The 18,276-nt window shown below is 33.7% G+C and overlaps 1 protein-coding gene across 1 annotated transcript in view; it reads right to left on the bottom strand.

The window, feature by feature from the left end:
- Positions 1 to 17,910, bottom strand: part of LOC133520703 (venom allergen 5-like) — a 29,705-nt gene extending 11,795 nt beyond the window's left edge. The window contains exon 1 of the mRNA XM_061855316.1: positions 17,830 to 17,910. The gene's annotated coding sequence lies outside the window, so the exon portion shown is untranslated. The remainder of the gene's footprint in view (positions 1 to 17,829) is intronic.
- Between the last annotated feature and the right edge of the window lie 366 nt (positions 17,911 to 18,276).

Below are 18,276 nucleotides of genomic sequence, written 5' to 3'. Positions count from 1 at the left end.
TTGAAATCACTCAATTTCCGACTCAATTTTAAAAATAACAACATTACTTGAAATTGAGTGATTTCAAGTACTTAATGTTGTTATTTTTCGTTGGTACCAAACCATTTTCACAACACTTAAGAATAATCTAGTTACTCCTTTTTTTTTGTAGTTACTGTACGTCTCTGAAAGCCAGCGTTAACAGTAGTACCTTCGTCTAAAGCCCTTTGTTAACAGTTGGCACTAATATTGTTGTTAAAGCTTAGTTATAATTCGGTCACATTTTGTTAAGGTTTAATAATAAAATAAAATAATGGCGGCAGTAATCTTGGCCACGGCGCGTATATTACGTCGGTTCCTCTTTCTGCGGCTCTGACCACCGGCAGCTTGGGCCCTACCCCGCTGCTGGCGGCACCCTAGGTCAGGTTTTTTATATTATGTTTATATTTATTTTGTAATATTTTTGTATTTTACTTATAAAAGTAAAAAAGAGCCGAGAGAGAGAGAGAGGAGAGAGTAAAAGAGTGGATATAAATCCATATTATAAAAACCTAGCCTAAGACGCTAAAGATAAATAAAATAAATTATACGAATACAATTTAATTTGGTTAATGCCTATTAACCTTTTAATTTGTAATTAAAGAGGTGTTGAAAAATGTAATACTTTAAAACATGTTGATATATTGTAATTTTTTATTCAGGACACAGTCTCTTTTTTTTTAAGCTTCACCGCGTATCTTTTTTGTATAAATCTACATATATATCAAATATATGTGCCTCAAATCTTGTAACTTAAATTTGAACCACTTCCTGGTGTCTGTTTGAGCTAAAATTTGGTATACTTCCGTATTTCCGATGACAATGCAATAATATGCTAACAAGGAGCTGATCGGATGATGCAGTCGGAAGGTAGCAAAAGGAACTATTCGATGGGAAAACGTAAACACATTGAATTTAGGCTCATTTGAAAGGTCAGAAGTACTTGATAGACATACAAAAAAGAGAAAGTCCAGTCAGCAATAAAAGTGTGTGTCAAAAATATTTTTGACGGTTACTTGTTTATAATAGATATATTTAATTATAATAAGTATATCTTTATCTTTTAAAGTCGTTGAACTTTGACGGTAGCTTTTTTTATCCGTTAGATTATACTTTCACCTATTCCATAATATATGCGAAATTAGCAAACCTGATTTAAAAAGGATTTTTTTCTTAACATTTATATCTTTAACATAACAGTTAAGTATTAATATTTTTAAGATTCGGCTTGTTAAGTATTTTGTTTAAGCACTTGCTTACCATAAAATAAAAACTATTCTAATAATTCAAAATTGGTGGAAGCATAAAGGGTTGAAGGGCTAACTGAAACAAGGCGTGTAAAATATCTGTTAGTAAAGCCTAACAAAATTATATTAAATTTGGCCCTGAGATATGTAGTGCCGCTTCAAATAACATTTCAAATAATTGTTTTATTGGAATGCTACGCAATTTTTCGTCCTTTCATTGACGTATGTAAATGTTTTATTGTATTTAAAATAACTGCAGGCAAATAACACTAGACCCTACTCATAGTGTGCTGTTGTTTTCCTGCCGGGAGTAAGGGTGCGGAGTGTTAAGGTCGGCAACGCGCATTAAGCATCTCTGGAGTTGCAGGCGTCCATAGGCTACGGAGACTGCTTACCATCAGGCGGACCATATGCTTGTTTGCCACCGACGTAGTATAAAACATATATTTTTGCACCTTTGACCTTTGTAATTTTTCTAGTAAAATCGTTTTTAATTGCGAAATCTTTTCTTACTGTTTATGCACATCGATGGTATTCAATTACTTTAAACGTCTGTTGTCAAAGAGTATAGGTACTACTGAAAATCCGCAACGCGGCTTGACGCGGTGCAGGTCAAATAAATTTTTGTCAAAGTGCCTATACTTCTACTAAAACATTAAGTAAGTCGTTTTCCTAATTCACGCCTCGATGTCTTTAATAAGATCCATTTTTATATGTTTTTGTATTATCGTATCCTCATGTAAATGAGATGAAAATATTAGATGACAATTATCGATTCTAAACAAACTACCTGTGTGGTGTTCCTTGACTTTGACTCGTCTAACCTTGACTTAACATTTACCTTGAATTCGGATTTTTGAATGTTAATACAGGAAACTAGAAAGTCTGCCTCCTAAATAATCTGTTCTAATGATGGAAGAAGCAAGTGACAGTTCGCTCTCTTTCTATTGTTTAGGATCACTGTTTCAACTTTGACCCTGTGGTAACACAGAAAGAATACTTTGCATAGTAGACGGAAAGTGAAATGGCGCCAATATGACTTTCTCTTTGATTAGCTATACAAAGTCAAGTCATTGTTTCGCTGTGACTAGTTGTAAAAGTATCAATTAACTTTTGAAGTTGTCAATGTTATAGCGTTTTTTGTAACGTAGGTGGCATCTTAATGACAATCTAATCTTAATAAACTCCCTAACACTTAGGGAGTTTCCAAATTAAACTTAAATATAAAAGCAAGGCGAAAATAAGAGGCCAATTCGAGTTTTATTTATTCGATCTGTTTCCGATATGATACTGTGTGTATGATATGATGAGTGTCAAAAATGAAATTTCTTTAACGAAAAACGTCACTTTTAACCATTGACAGATCAGTATTGTGTCGGAAACAGATCGAATAGCTAAAACTTGTTTATCCGATTAGTTTAGCTTCCTTAACAACTTGTTTATGGCACCAATTTGGTACAAACTATACACAGTATTTTTAGCATTCCGTAGCCAAATTGGCAAACACGAAAACTTTATAGTTTCGTCATGTCCGTCCGTCCACCCGCCTGTCTGTCTGTATGTCCAATGTCGCAGCCATTACAAACAAAGTGGAGTGTATGTTTATTTTGTGAGCCACTTAGTTGAGAAATAAATAGAAAAAAAATAGTGGGGGCACGATATTCTGAAACTAAAATAAGAAACTAACGTGTGGCACATCAACCACATCATACCTACATCACTCTTTAACCCTTTGAACGCCAAGAGCCACTAAAGTGGTCGTGTGCTGTCGTGCCTACTACGCCAACGACCACTAAACAGATGCTGTCAAAGCAATTTTACTGTTGACAGATAAGGTTTTGATGTTCGCGTGTATGCCACATTTTGATGCGAGAGAGAAAGCGTTCAAAAGATTAAAAAGAGGCGGTGACATAATCGGACAGACAGACGGACATGACGAATCTATAAGGGTTCCGTTTTTTGCCATTTGGCTACGGAACCCTAAAAATGACCAACTAAAGTTTTAAAGTGCGAGCGTTTTAAAAATTAGCGAATTATTTTACGAAATAATTGCTCCGAATGTCCAAATTTTGTCCCAGCACGGCTAGCACATGATTACACGCGGGATAACTCGCGCCGCGAGAAACAACAGTCGCGTGTCACAAATTTCTATCTCGACCTGTCAGTTTCTCGATTTTGGTAGCATAAGTTGGCAGATCGAGAAAAGAATTCCACGTGAGAGAGCCATCCCGCGCGCGACTTAGCCAGTGTGGCCATTTATACTTGGAACAAACTTTTCTTTCGTGGCAACACTGAATCGGTACTAACATAATCGGAAAAATAATGAATAGTCAGCTTTAGAAACGGAGCGTCCCTAGTCACGATAACTTTGTCTCCTTCTCGCAGTATTAAGATTAAAGAAATAGCAAATATTATTTTGAAGTCGGAAATGTCAATGTGTCAATCATAATTTGATTCGCTTTGTCGTTACAAGTTGGAGTACATTATTATATCTAAAGATAATTACCTACCTAATAATTAAATACCACTCCTTACGAATGATTGGTGTTTTTTTAAGATAATTGAGATTATCCGAAAGTGTTGGCTAATAAGCTACCATCTTTACGAAGAAGACTGAAGATCTCATGATAATCCCCAACATATCTTCCTTGTGGCTGGCTAGTTGCTGCACCGCTGGCTTTGAAGATAGATTGATGACATGCACAAGTCTGTCATCAAACACGGCGCCTATACCTAAGCATGCTGCTGCTGGGCGCAGCCATCCTGCCACGGAGGACATAGAAGGGCTCAAGTTGGGAACCTAGGTACTCCATACAACGACACTTTTTGCGTGTTTTGTATTTTAGCGATCTATGGATGCAGCGTTAGTTTTTTAAGTTTTCTCATATTGCAAATATACAAAAACATTAAGTTATTTTATTTACTCTGACCTCTTTTAGATATTTAGATTTAAGTACGACTACTACGACTCCCACCGAACGGGCGGAGTCGGATCGCATTTCACATTTATGTGGCCGCAAGCCGGTCGGCTGCTCGCGGACGCGGAGACGCCTCCGGACGGATTCTATCGCTTCTGCGATATATAATATATAGGCACATTAAAAATGCGCTCCGGTACGGCCTGACTCCAGCCAGTCGGTGGGAATCGTATTAGGGTGGTAACTACAGAATACTCGTATTACGGCCGTGGCCTTTTGTAAGGTGGAGGTTGAGTTGGGCTGCCAGATTCATTATTTTGCATTATTTTATTATCTGCGTATAATAAAATAATGCATATAGTAACAAAAGTGTACTTAGACACCTACTTAGGGTAAGTAATAGGTACCTAAGTACAGTAGGTGTAGGTTACCTTACCCAATCTGAAGGCTTTCTGCAAAGTTTTAAAATACATTGCGTTTTTGTACACTCGCTCAGTGACCCAAACAAGATCTTGGCCTCTGACGCAAGAGAGCGCCACTCTGCCCTATCCTGCGCCACTTCACGCCAGTTGGGTATTCCGAGGGCGAACAGGTCTTTTAGGACTTCGTCACTCCAGCGGTATCTGGAACGCCCAGACGGACGTTTTCTACCCGGGGGCCTCACATACACTCTTCTCACAGCACGATCCTCTCCCATCCTCTCTAGGTGGTGCGTTTTTGTACACATATTATAAATCATTAGTACCCGGATATACCTATAATTAAACCCCAAGACCGCGGTTTATATCCCACAATCAATTGAAGCACGTGACGAGTTTTTGTACTTAGGTGGTGGTTTATTTAACTATTTGCGTATATATTTTTTAGGTGGTAGGTTGCATGCATTGACTGTAAAAATACGCGTGTAAGTGTAACGGGTTAGCACTGATTGACTAGCACTTAATTATTTCGTGGATGAGCGAAGTAATATTTTTGTATCAATTAATACGGATTTCCACAAAGTAGTTTCTATTAATCACCCTCCAGTCAATTCTCCATCAAACTGTTTGCTTTGTTGATGTAGTGGCACAATCTTAGGCTTTTAATTTTTCTGTCTGGTTTTCATTTAACTTAAGAGAACAAACAAGTAAATGTGAAAAAATACAATCATTTTGTTATTACCGGCATGATATAGATATAGGTATCTTAATAGGTATGTTATAAAGCAATACCACGTACCTACACCTTACCTACCTAGCTAACGGACAAATCATAAAACTCAGGATTCATATTAAAATTACACAGAAAATTGCTGTAGTATGAAATAAATACAAAATATAGAAAATTAACTTTCTTTTAGGACCAAAGTCAACAAAACTTCGACAAAATATGCTTCTCGCAACCCTCTAGCCTCGAAGACAGTTTCTCTCCTTTTGACGTTGAAACGCGGGATATTTTCTCTCCCATAGTGCACTTGTGCTACGAGTTTCGAGAGTATCCCGCGTGGAACTGTCAAACGACAAAATTATGTCGTTTTGACATTTGTCCGCGAGACAGCGGGTTGTCGCGCGCGTCTTATGCTACCGATTCGCGAGAAAGCTCTATGTCGCGGCATTTTCTCGCCTGTCGACTGTCGCGCCCGTCATGTGCTAGCCGTGCTGTTCCTATTCCTCTACAATTTGGACCGGGCGTACAAGACACGAGAATAATTCAGAAAATAAAAAGTTAACGAATACTTTCCACCAACATTATTTCGATCATTATCGGTTGAGCCATTAATGAGTGTTTTCCTAAAACTTGTCTTCTTATCAAAACGACTTAAGTGCCGCGAAGTTATTATGGCCTTTTGCTTATATGACTTTTGGTATCGTATATAGTTACCTACACAGAAACTCTTCATTGCGCGCGGTCCGATACGCACTTGGCCGGGCTTTGAAGTCAAATCTTCTTTAGCGGCGCTGTGCACTTTTTGTGATGGGGAAAAAATGTTAAACTCGCGCCAGGTCACGTGACCGTCAGATTGAAAATTCGTTAGTTGAACACGTGACATCATGGTACCGTGCAAAAATAATGTCATCGAAGCCTGGTTACTTTTGAAAAATTGTATCTCATTCAAGTGTTACATTTTATTTTCTTCATAATCAAAGTGCCGTCATAACGCTTAAAGAGGTTTAATCTTTGTTAATTGTGTTGTATTGTATATTTGTGTTGTTGTGTTGGGTGTCCATGATTGTAGATACTCAAATTTTTCCTTACCAAAAAATTAAATAACAGAAAAGAAGCGTGATTGTTTTACTTAATATGATGGTGAACGATTCATTAACATTTACTGATTGTGTAGGCTGTAGTCCTGCTCACGTCTCATGAATTACTCTGTATATGTTATATATTAACACTAAAATTCGCATTTCAAAATATCTTCCACACTCAAATTTATTTACGTAGGTATAATAGAGAAATATCTCTGTTTATAAAACTGTTACTAAATTTCTCCAAAATATCAAAAATGCACAACGTAAATATTCAAGTTTTCACTTCTGCCGGCACTCTCAGAGTGCAACCCGTTGTTTTTTATTTTTTTATTTTGTCCGCTACCATAATTAAGTTTTACAACGTCGTGAAGGACCTTTTTTTTATTACATCATCTTCATTAAAATGTATATTATTTGTGTTATATTAAAATGCCATGTACTTGTATCACAGCTGTTATTTTTACTGAATTGACTGGTTTTTATATTCAAGTTTCGACAAATATGTATGTTAAATATCGCATTGAAGTTATACTAACTCATATACGAGTATAAGCAAAAAATACTTCCATATTTATTTCTATACCTACGAACAAATCTTTCATCTTTGTCATACATTGTTAAACGTGAGTTTCTCTCTTTCTCTGTATGTGAGCGGGAGCTCGTTAGCATGTGTACATATCTCGCTTACCCAGATGGGACTAAAGGCAACTTGTATAATTTGTCACAAGGTAAGCGGTTCAATTTTGGAACGCCTATCTTGAGTTATAATAAATCATTGCCATCATCATTTTACGCTAAACTTCACCAACTTATCACAGGATAATGCTGATTAGTAAAGATTTTTCCAATGAGATTCCTGAAAATCTCAATGTGTGACAATAACTATTAGCATGAGGGTTAGATATAATGAATCGTGCAAAGAATAAACGTATGCATATACCGGCAACCTAATGTGGTTTACTATGCCGTTGTAATTTTTAAGTAACTTGGAGAGATAACTGGGTCAAAATTCTTTCCTGTCCCCAAAAAATGTGACGGAGTGGAGGTTTTTGTATAAGATGAAATCTAGTTTCTATTTTTTCTCATGTAAAATATAATCTTCAGCTGGAAATACATGCGAAAGCACTCGTTTTTTTTTTCATAGAATACGTAAATACAAGCGTGACAACTATGTAAGACCACTCGGTCAGAAACAAGACAAAGAAAATAATTTTCACTCAAGTACAAAATAGACAAAAAAAGAGATAAATAGATTAGAACGTTATTCTGAGTTATAAAAAAAAACTAATATTACATATAAATTATTTATAAACGAGTTTTTTTAATAGAAAAATATTAAAAAAACTATTTTTTTTTTGTATTCAAAATAATATATTTTATCCATGCCGCAGGCCGATTTATTGTTCTCTTTGTAATTGGGTTTATTATTATCTTGTAGGTAAGTATATTTTTATATTTCCTTAGTTATTTCCTAAACTTAGTTAAGTTTAGAAAATAACTAAGTCTGGTTAGACGTGCCCGGAGTCGCGCCCGTAAGTTTTGTAAAAAAATCTTTAAATATTCAGTTAAGGATCTTCAAAAAATTAATTAAATAACAGGAGGAGCAAAATGATAAGGTATCTACTTATTTTTAATCACGTGCGCTAGCTCAAAGCGCCAATTAGTCGTCGTCATAGTTGCAATAGTCACACTTATAGCATCTCGTGCAGACAATGAGATGACGTAAAAACGTGTCTGAATTGTGAACTGAGGTTATTACCTACTGGAGAGGAAAAAAATACGAAAGATACACGTGAGTGAATTACATTAACAAATAGCTCGTAATTTTGGAAATTTAGATAAAAAGAGAATCTTATTTTATGTAATATGCATGGATATGTAATGGTTAATATAATTATTATAAAACTATCATACACTTGACATACTGCCATTTCATATATTATTACTTGTTATAATGTAATGTACGTTGATTTCGTTATGTTATGATTTAATCTAAACCTTAATTGATATAATACCTATTTTTATATAATTTTATCTAGTATATAATATAACAAAGGCCATTATATTTTAATATATCGCAATATTTTATACAATCAAATACATTATTTTTATATGGGGTTCCAGTTTTAACCTAGCCCAGCCCACTTTTCTGAGAGTTTATTTTTATTCAGCCCTACATATAATGATATAATGTCACCAGTTAGAAAAAAAATATGTTTTAGAGTTTGTTATCATTATGGCAATAAGACGAAGTTTAAATATACCCAATAATCATTATACCAAGAGTAACATTATGTATATCGTTGATTAGGTAATGTAATAGTATGCCTTTTATTACGTCATTCAAAATCACGATAAATCAAACTATAATATATTTATATGAAAGGTAATTATAAAAAATGTAGTGCACTCAATGTAAATGCAGAACCGTACCGCAAGTAGTTTAAATACAGTCATAGGCGGTGAGTTCTTCCTATCCTCGCATTTGCATGTATTTGAACTAAATATTGTTTACATTTAGAATAGGGGAGAGAACATCGTTTTTTCCAGCATGATAACAGTTATAAATGTCTCAAAATTTATGATATTTCAAAATACCTCTATTTTTACTCACCTCGGTCTACCCTGTTTAGGTGGGTAAGTATATAGTGAGTCTAGTTAGACTAATCTTAATAAGACCCAGTTCTTCTCTGTCCCTTTGGTTTAGAAGGCTAGAAGGCTAATGAAAAGTGGTGCTGCGCCAATTCTTCTTGTAACGTTATCGAGGAGACTGCGAAGACTTCCTTAGTAGGTATGCCATAGAAAGATGATAAGTACAGTCAAGGTATTAAATATCGATACGGACAAAGTGTCAAAAATATATACACACTACCTTAATGTATGGGCAATAGGGGCGTGTATACATATTTTTGGCACTTGGTCCGTACCGATTATAGCAGTTATACCTTTATTAATAATTTTTTTTATAGAGTCCGTCTAACTTAACTCTACACCGTGTTTGATAGTACATAGTTTGGAAATTGCTATGGAGTTTTGACGTTTACCACACTTCGAGCTATCAAACACGGAGCAGAGTTAGTTTAGACTCTATTATTATTTTTAAACAATTCGAGTCTAAGTAAATTCCATTTTCACGTCAGCAGCTCGAACCGGGGTAATTTGCTGCTTCAAACTCACTCACTCAGTGAGCAAAATTTTGCTCACTGAGTGAGGCAAAAAGTATGAAATATTTGGATTTTATTGTCTTTGTCCCTTTCACGTCATTAGCAAAAAGAAATTGACAAATAAAATGCATACGTAATTCAACAGTATATTGACGGCTTATAATAGACCCCCGAAATAAGTCAGACCGCATCGTTCTAAAACACCCTACGAGTCTTCATTCGTTATAATTATTTAATTAAATGAAAGTTTAGAATTTAATAAAAACACCATAATTTACGTATTTTATCATACAATCAAAACAATGAACTTTAAAAAAAAACCGCAATTGTTACGCAAAGTAAATAATTCTACTTTTAACGATCTCGACTATAGTTGACAAATAGTTGTATCCGCAATTTGGACCGTATCTTACAAAGTTTTTTTTACAAAAAAGTTGTCGATTGAACTGTCAATTGATGTTCGTTATTGCTATGGAAGGTGGAGGTAAGGAATGGAATCTCCATGTACCAAAAAGTGACATCAAAAAACCTTAAATAGGTGGCGCTACAATACCTAGAATACTTGAACAAAAAAATCGAATCATAGACAGCGCACTTCACTCCGTCAATAACGCCTAGGTTCTTAGCTACTCTAGCGCTACTCTGGAGAGATTTGGAACTATTATTCAAAGCTGACAGCTGGACACTTTTGCAACAGTTCTACCATAAGAGATTTCACTCCTTTTAATTCCACACTCCATAGTTATTGCATTCTTTCTGTAATTGTTGTATTGAAATTTCTTTCGTTTTGTTTTATTGCGGCACTTAATTAAACTTAATTGTAACATAAGAAAACATGATTGAAATGGTGATGAAGACCGATAACATTTTTTCAGGTTGTATTTTTACCTTCCAAATATGTTCTCACTGCTGTCGTGAAAAGTTTTGTGTACACGGGATCAAAGTTATTTACATCTCGTGCGCTTTTGAGTTCCTTACTACGCTCAAGATTCTCAATTAGATTCACTTGCTACGCTTGTGTAAAATAAGCACTCGAAGAAATATCAAACTTTGCTCTCTTGTTGTACAAATAACTATTTTTCGAAATCTCAGATGACCTAAAATAAATGTGTAAAATAAGCACTCGAAGAAATATCAAACTTTGCTCTCTTGTTGTACAAATAACTATTTTTCGAAATCTCAGATGACCTAAAATAAACCTTGATCAAAATTATTAAATATTTCAAATTTAATGGATAGGTTGTGTTGTAACTCAAGACATGACAAATTGGGAGTCTATTAGCTATATAATCAAAAGTAGCTTGTTTTACTGGTAGAATATGAACAAAAAATATGTTTGTTCATATCCTTAACGACAGCACTAATTAAAAAGCGAGAACTAATATGTAAACTGTCTTTCCTCGTTTTATGAAGCATTTATATAACGGTTATAGAACGTTTGAGTGATTTCAAAGAAATCTCCAAAAGAGTTACGTTACAGCTCTAAGTCATTTAGGACGAATAAAATTTATCGTCTACATTTATTAACGAATTAAATATCGCGAAGAGCTCATAGCGACACCGAGCCGATCTCAAGAGTTCGAAGCCTGTTTGTTTAACCTCTAAATAAATGGTACCATAATCAACGAATAGTCCTCCATCGACGTATTTTATATTTAAAAATTATTTGAAATTCATTGATGGACAATCACAATGAAAAAAACAACGAGGACTTGAGCCCACATCTTAGGATTGCCGATCCAAAGATGGACCGGCAATCCTAAGATGTGGGTTCGAGTCCCACGTCGGCCAGAATTCATCATCGTTGTTTTTTTTCATTGTGATTGACACCTGTATATACAATTTATAGATTGAATCAAGACCAAGACTCATTTTGGGTCATCGCGCCAGTCAAGCAAGTAAGTAAGTGCATTGATGGAAGTAGTTTTTTTTTTGGTGATGTTTTATAATATAACTCTTTATTCATCACTAATGCCTTTAAAATGACATACGTTCTATGTTTTTGATATCTCGTAAATAATAATAATTTAAAGTGCATTAAATATTAGATTTCGTTTGATTTATTACGTTGCGACATAAATTAATACAGTTGCTAAGGTGTTCAAAAATATCTGAACAAAGCTATTATCAAGACGTTATAGTGCATGTTCAGATTTTGTGAGCACCTTGGCCGCTTGTATATATCTGACGACGAATGAAATAGTTATTTTTACGTTTATATTTAACTGAAGATATTTTATCTTTATCTTTCAGATACCTATTACTAAAATATTATGATATCTAAGTGGCCATTTCGTAAAACGTTTAAGTAGGTATTATATTTTATACTCGTGGATGTGGGACTAGTCAGGTGAAGCTACTTTCTGACAAGTCGGTGTTCTTATGAATATAAATTCGGTCTCCTAGCGTGATCATATTGGTCACTATTAGTTGCTTTGATGTTATATTTGTTTAAATATTATAGTATCATATACTTTTGTAAAATTCTAAATTATTCAATAATAAAATTCCTTAATATAATAAGAAATAATAATTATTAGTTTTTAGTGTTCCATAAAAAACTTTGTTCACGGAGCACTTATTAATTTTTAATGTCAAAAATATATAAATATTTTTTGCGCGATTTAGGATACCATCGCTTAACGTGAATTTTTTTCTTTAAACAAATATTTTATGTTTATTTTGATATCAATAATAATTGCAATGTATTCTTATACGCCAGAAAAATAAGTTAAAATATTATAAGATTTTAAGTTGCAAAAAAGTTGGACGTCAAAAAAGCTTATTTTTGACACATTTATATTTTGACCTATCAGTAGGTATCGAGTTTAAGTGTAAATGTGAGATTTAAAGGAAAAAACCCGAAATATACAATACAGGTTCCTTCGGAGATATGTCTTTTTGGATTATGACAGTAGAAATGTGGTTAACCTCAGCGCCTGCGCCGGCTGCGGCAGACACAGCGTCGCTTCTCGAAGGACTTACCGGTCGGGTGATTCTTTACCTATTTTATTTAGTTTCACTCCTTTTTTTAATGCGATGTTTGAGGGACATATCTGGACAAGATTAGCTCAGAACTGGGATAAGTGGCGTATGCGAAGGCTCAGCAGGGCAACAGGCTCAAATGATTGATGAATCATGATAAAATTCGCATATCATAGTATAGCTGGCAACCCGGGCTAAATATCCCATCATGTTATACAATTTAAATGCATCAGAATCAATCACAACTTTTGAGTTTCTTTAAAAGGGTCATGCACGAATTTAAATTCCCCTCTCGGGAATCGTTAATGCATGTAAAGAGTTGTTACTGTTGTTAGAATAATCTTTTGTGAAATACTTATAATTCCCATCGCCTCTTTAAAGTCCTAAAACTTCTTTTTTTTTGGTATTTTATGCATGAAATAATATATAAAAATGTTCTTTTGCCGAATAATATCTAATCTAATAATAAATAATCTAAGGTTAGGTCATTAAGTGTAGTATTTTTACCGTTAAAAGAAATGCATGGATTTGCCCGATGAGTTGCGCATGAGTGGTCGTCCTCAATGTCAAAACAGGTGGATTCGACAGCGGGAAGTAAATATTATTCGTAATTTACGCCGTTAATACTTTATTGTTATCAATAGCAACATTATACTCATCGTGTAATAAATTCGTGTTTAGATATAAATAAATTGTTGTGGTTATAATTATATTTATGATTATTTAGGTATGGCATGGCGTTGTTTTTTGTGTCATTATGTTTACAGTTGTCGTAAATATTCGGGAAATATTTGTGCTATAGTGATATTTTTTAAAAGTAAAATTATTGTGATGATTGTATTTTGAATTGAGATTTATAAGATTATTTATAAGTAACAAAATCGGCCTCTATAACAAAAAAATAACCAGTCAAGTGAGGGCAGTAACTTCATACGATAGGTATAAAAAATAAATACAAGCAAAACTCTCGACACTTATAATAAAAAGAGATTTATTATATAAAAAAAAAAACATTAATGGTTCAATCGATGATGTCCTAAATATTTTTTATGGAAAGTAATAATTAATTGTACCTATATAATGTCGAGGTATATTGACAATATTTAGTGGCAGTTAAACCATAATTTTAAAGCCTTCTATATGAATTTATATTATTATGGCTGACTTATTAATAAGTTAATTAATAAACAATAAAATTTAAATATTTTGGTTATTAGGAAGCAGGAAATAATTATGAATTATTATATGTGTTATGTTTTATGTTCGATGGACGCTATGTGTCAATATTACTCTGCTCGACCAATGATCTATCGATATTTACTTAAGTATGTCAAGTTTGTTCTTCACCAACAAAGAACATCCTGCTAAGTCTGTAAAGAAGAATAATTTAGTAAGTTATATATACTTGTTCTTGCGATAAAACAGTATTTTTAACATTTAGGTAATTTAGTTTGTCACGCTTAAAATTAATTCCTACAAACCACAATTCTATATCAAGTTTATTTGATAACAGCGAAAATTCTGAGTTAATCCAAACACTGTAACATAAACAAAAAGACTTAAAATCGGTTTTATTTACACCTAGTTATGTTGGCGTATGCATAATAATCATCTAAAAATTAGATACACTGGTCAATTAAATACGAGAATCAAAGAAAGCATTTGTAACGAATATTAGTAAAGTACGTTTTTGCAATAAATCATAAAATACTCGTAATAAACATAAACGCAATATTTCACGGTCAAAATTGGCTTAATTAAACTTGTTTTGAGTCATAAACGCGTATAGCGACAAGTTACGTGAAATTGAGCGTAATGTTATAGTCAGTTTGTAGTCAAAATATTAAACGATGCTATTATACTACAAAAACTCAACATAAGTATAGACGACTGTGATTAATCCTCTGATTTTCAATATTTCGTTATTGATATATATATATCCCAAAATTATAAGGAAGGTTGAAGAATGCCCCGAACTTCCGTTAAAAGGTCGAATCAATTACGATCTACCTTCTCTTTTTGCTGCTGTTTTTGCCCCAGGCTCCCTGAGTCATGCTCGTTTGTTTTGAAGCCTGATTTACATAGATTACATATTTTTCTGAAATTACTTAAAGCTTATTTAAAGTTGTATTCAGTTTCTCGTTTTTGTGAAGTAAAAAGGCAAAAATAATAGGGAATATTATGCGTTATAAATATATCATTATGTATGTTTGATAAACAAACATGTACAATATGACCAAAATAGTGTAAAAAAGAGGAAACTCTTATACTAAATACTCTTAATATAACTAAGTTTTTAGCATTTTAATTAGTTATTTTTAGGGTATGTTTATTACTACAGATGTGTCACTGGTGCAATATGAGACTATTATGATAGGTAGGTACATAAAAATATCCTCAGGATGGATTTGATGTTTTTTACTGAAATACTTATTCTTTCTTGTGTAAGATATCAGATTCTAGTATTATTCTATTCTAAACAGACAAATCATAGTTATTCAATATTCAGAAAGAATGAAATTACGTTTTTTAAATAACCCAACAATTTATCATTCAAAATTAGATTAGAACATTTTCAAGACGCGAATTTATGGTTAGCGAATTATACGTAATATTTCAATGTATATGTAGCGGCGTCACGGACGCCACTCAGTCTGCAGGTTCTGGTTTGATCTATAAGCCTCTCTAGACATGACTTATTTGGTCTGTCTAATTAATTGCTCTGTAAACTCATGAATTATTTAAAGCCTAGTCCTAGATCGAAACATAAAATATTTTATGCAGGTATAATTTACGATTTACGCCCACTATACAAATATTATTATTAAATATTTGTTGCATAAGACAAGGTAAATAGGTGTGAAGGCGATATTCGGATGGCATATTCAGCTACATTACTATTACAGTTTTCAATTATTCACGGTTAGTTTCACTAGACCTTCATTGACCGGGATATAAACCGTGATTACCTTTTGTATTGTTTATGAGCTCCCGATATGTAACGATATGAAATTGCGTCTAAATATCGGGAGACCATATAAAAGGTAATCACGTTTCATATCCCGGTCGATTTAAGTCTACATTACTGTTGACGTTCGTAGCCGCATTACTGTCGAGATTAGAACGTTCAATTTGTCACTAATTTTATCAAGGAAATTGCCTGTTATGGCTCCTCTACCTACGCGATGGGAATCTAAGCCCATCTAAGAGGGGCCAGCATGTAGAGAGGGTAGTAGTATTGGATGGCTTATGACGACCGGTCTGGCCTAGCGGGTAGTGATCCTGCCTATGAAGCCGATGGTCCCGGGTTCAAATCCTGGTAAGGGCATTTATTCGTGTGATGAGCATGGATATTTGTTCCTGAGTCATGGGTGTTTTCTATGTATTTAAGTATTTATAAAATATTTATATATTATATATATCGTCGTCTAAGTACCCTCACCACAAGCCTTATTGAGCTTACTGTGGGACTTAGTCAATTTGTGTAATTATGTTCTATAATATTAATTATTTATTTATTATTATTTATTATGGCGCGGCGAGATGGCGACGGGATGGCCACGGTGTCAGTTTTTCGTCCGCAAATCATAGGTAGTGAGCCAGCGATGGTGCGTACGTACACGTGGCCCATTCCATAGTGCTCTTCCAGTGTACTCTCAACCATCACATGGCCATCTCGCTGATCCAGCGCTGGGCCATCATGAAGAGGAGCCCTAACTATCGCATGGCCATCTCGGTGATCTAGCGCTGGGCGTGTAGAGGAGCTCGCGTCAAGGTCTTAGCAGTAACATCGCAACAGTAATGCAGCTGCAGATGCTATCCGAACGAATAAAACTGTAAATAATATTAGTAGTTAATTTTGACCTTATAGTGAGTCGTCGAAACGATTCTACGAAATTATTTTCCCCTTTCTCTTGTCACTTAACATATGTACATGGAGATACACTGACAGGTAGAAAGTATATTAATAATGCCCTACCTAATATATCGTGTGTGCCTAAAACGCAATGAACCAACTGAGAATGTAAAAATGAAAATAACCATGATGACTAAGCAGTGGTATATTCATTTACCTGTTTTTAAAAGCAAGTTATAAAATAACGCGATAATACGATTTCCTTTGTACTTAAAATATTAACAATTATTTAAGAATATACTTCTTCTTAATATAAAATGATTTTTAGATTCTAAGGTACAATTTAGTAATTTAACAAACCCAGGATTAACTAAGATAACACGAGTAATAAAGGCACTATGTAGTTTATTAATTTGTGATAATTAACTATATAGGTACTAATAATTTAATGTTAACATTAACGTTTTTATAACTTCGTTGAAGTCGATATAAACAAAATGAATATTCAACTTATAATTTTACGATGAAACGTGTCTACTAAAGCAGTGAGTTTGCATTTTAAAAAGATACTCAGATATACTGTTTAATCACAGCCTATTTATGTTAAGATTAAAATGTACGTAGGAATATTGAATATTCGTAATAGCAATTTATTGCTGCAAATTCTACACTCTCTCCGTTTGTTTTTGCACAGAAAAACATGACACAAGACCGATGCAAATAAACATGTTTAACTTTCACAGAAAAGCACCATCATTTACCAATCTCTTTAAAATAGAGGTTAAAAAGCATTTTAACTTGACACGCTTAACTACTTGGCGATGCTTACTTCTATTTATCCGTATGTTTGGATCGCAAGAGAAAGTTAATGCAATCTAATCAATTACACAGCAGGAGATCTACAAATTTAAATTTTTGCTCCATATCGAAAGCGATGAGTCACATGAACAAAAGTTCTGTGCCTAAAAATAACCAATCGGCATACCGACCACACTGTACCGTTAAGCAAATGCATGTTGTAATCATAAAAAGTAATAAAAACAAAGGGGCATTGACTTAAGCCTGTGATGAGGTTGTAAAGCTCTTAATTTACGCTAATTATGAATATTTTATGGACATTTTATTCGGTGCACGATTACCTGCGTTGCATTTGTAAAAAAAATAAGAGTACACTTCGTAATACGTAATATTATAGTCATTAATCATTAGTATAGCAAAATACGACAAGTATACTTATCTGTTATTAAACACTCGGTTTTAAAATGTAGTTATCCTTTCAATTTTTATAAAATTATATGTGCATTTATGACTTAGTACTTTTTTTGAATTAGCAAGTTTTAATAACGTTGTAGTGTTTTATTCCCACGAATATATACAATAATTTAAACGAACTCTATTTGAAACACTCACTTTGTAATTGTAATGAAACCATATCTGATGCTCAGGAGTGGATAAGCAGCCTGTTCGAGCTACTTAAGGACACTATCTGACCATTTAGTCGATCAATAAAAACTAATATGTAGATGTTATGATGTAAGCATGTTCACAGTGCCAACTGCTTTGAAAGATGTCAGGTAGTTGATCTACATGATACGACGATAATTTTATTCATTTTGTTTTGTTTACAATCGTGTCTTACTGTTCGCAAGACAATTAACGCTCATTATATTATATGCATATTAATGTCAAATCTGTGGGGTAAGCGAAAAGCAATGTAACAAGAAAAAAATCTATACTGAAAGTACAGAAACTAATAAATCGTAGGACATGATCAAATATTGAAGTAAATTCATGACAAAAAATACAACGAGGATGACGTAAGTTAATAATAAAATATACATTTAAAAAAACCTCACT

Source organism: Cydia pomonella, chromosome 8 (genome assembly GCF_033807575.1).
Source record: "Cydia pomonella isolate Wapato2018A chromosome 8, ilCydPomo1, whole genome shotgun sequence".
In the NCBI taxonomy this organism is placed as follows: Eukaryota; Metazoa; Arthropoda; class Insecta; order Lepidoptera; family Tortricidae; genus Cydia; species Cydia pomonella.
The sequence above is the reverse complement of the archived record's forward strand: the minus strand, read 5'-3'. Positions and strand labels throughout refer to the sequence as shown.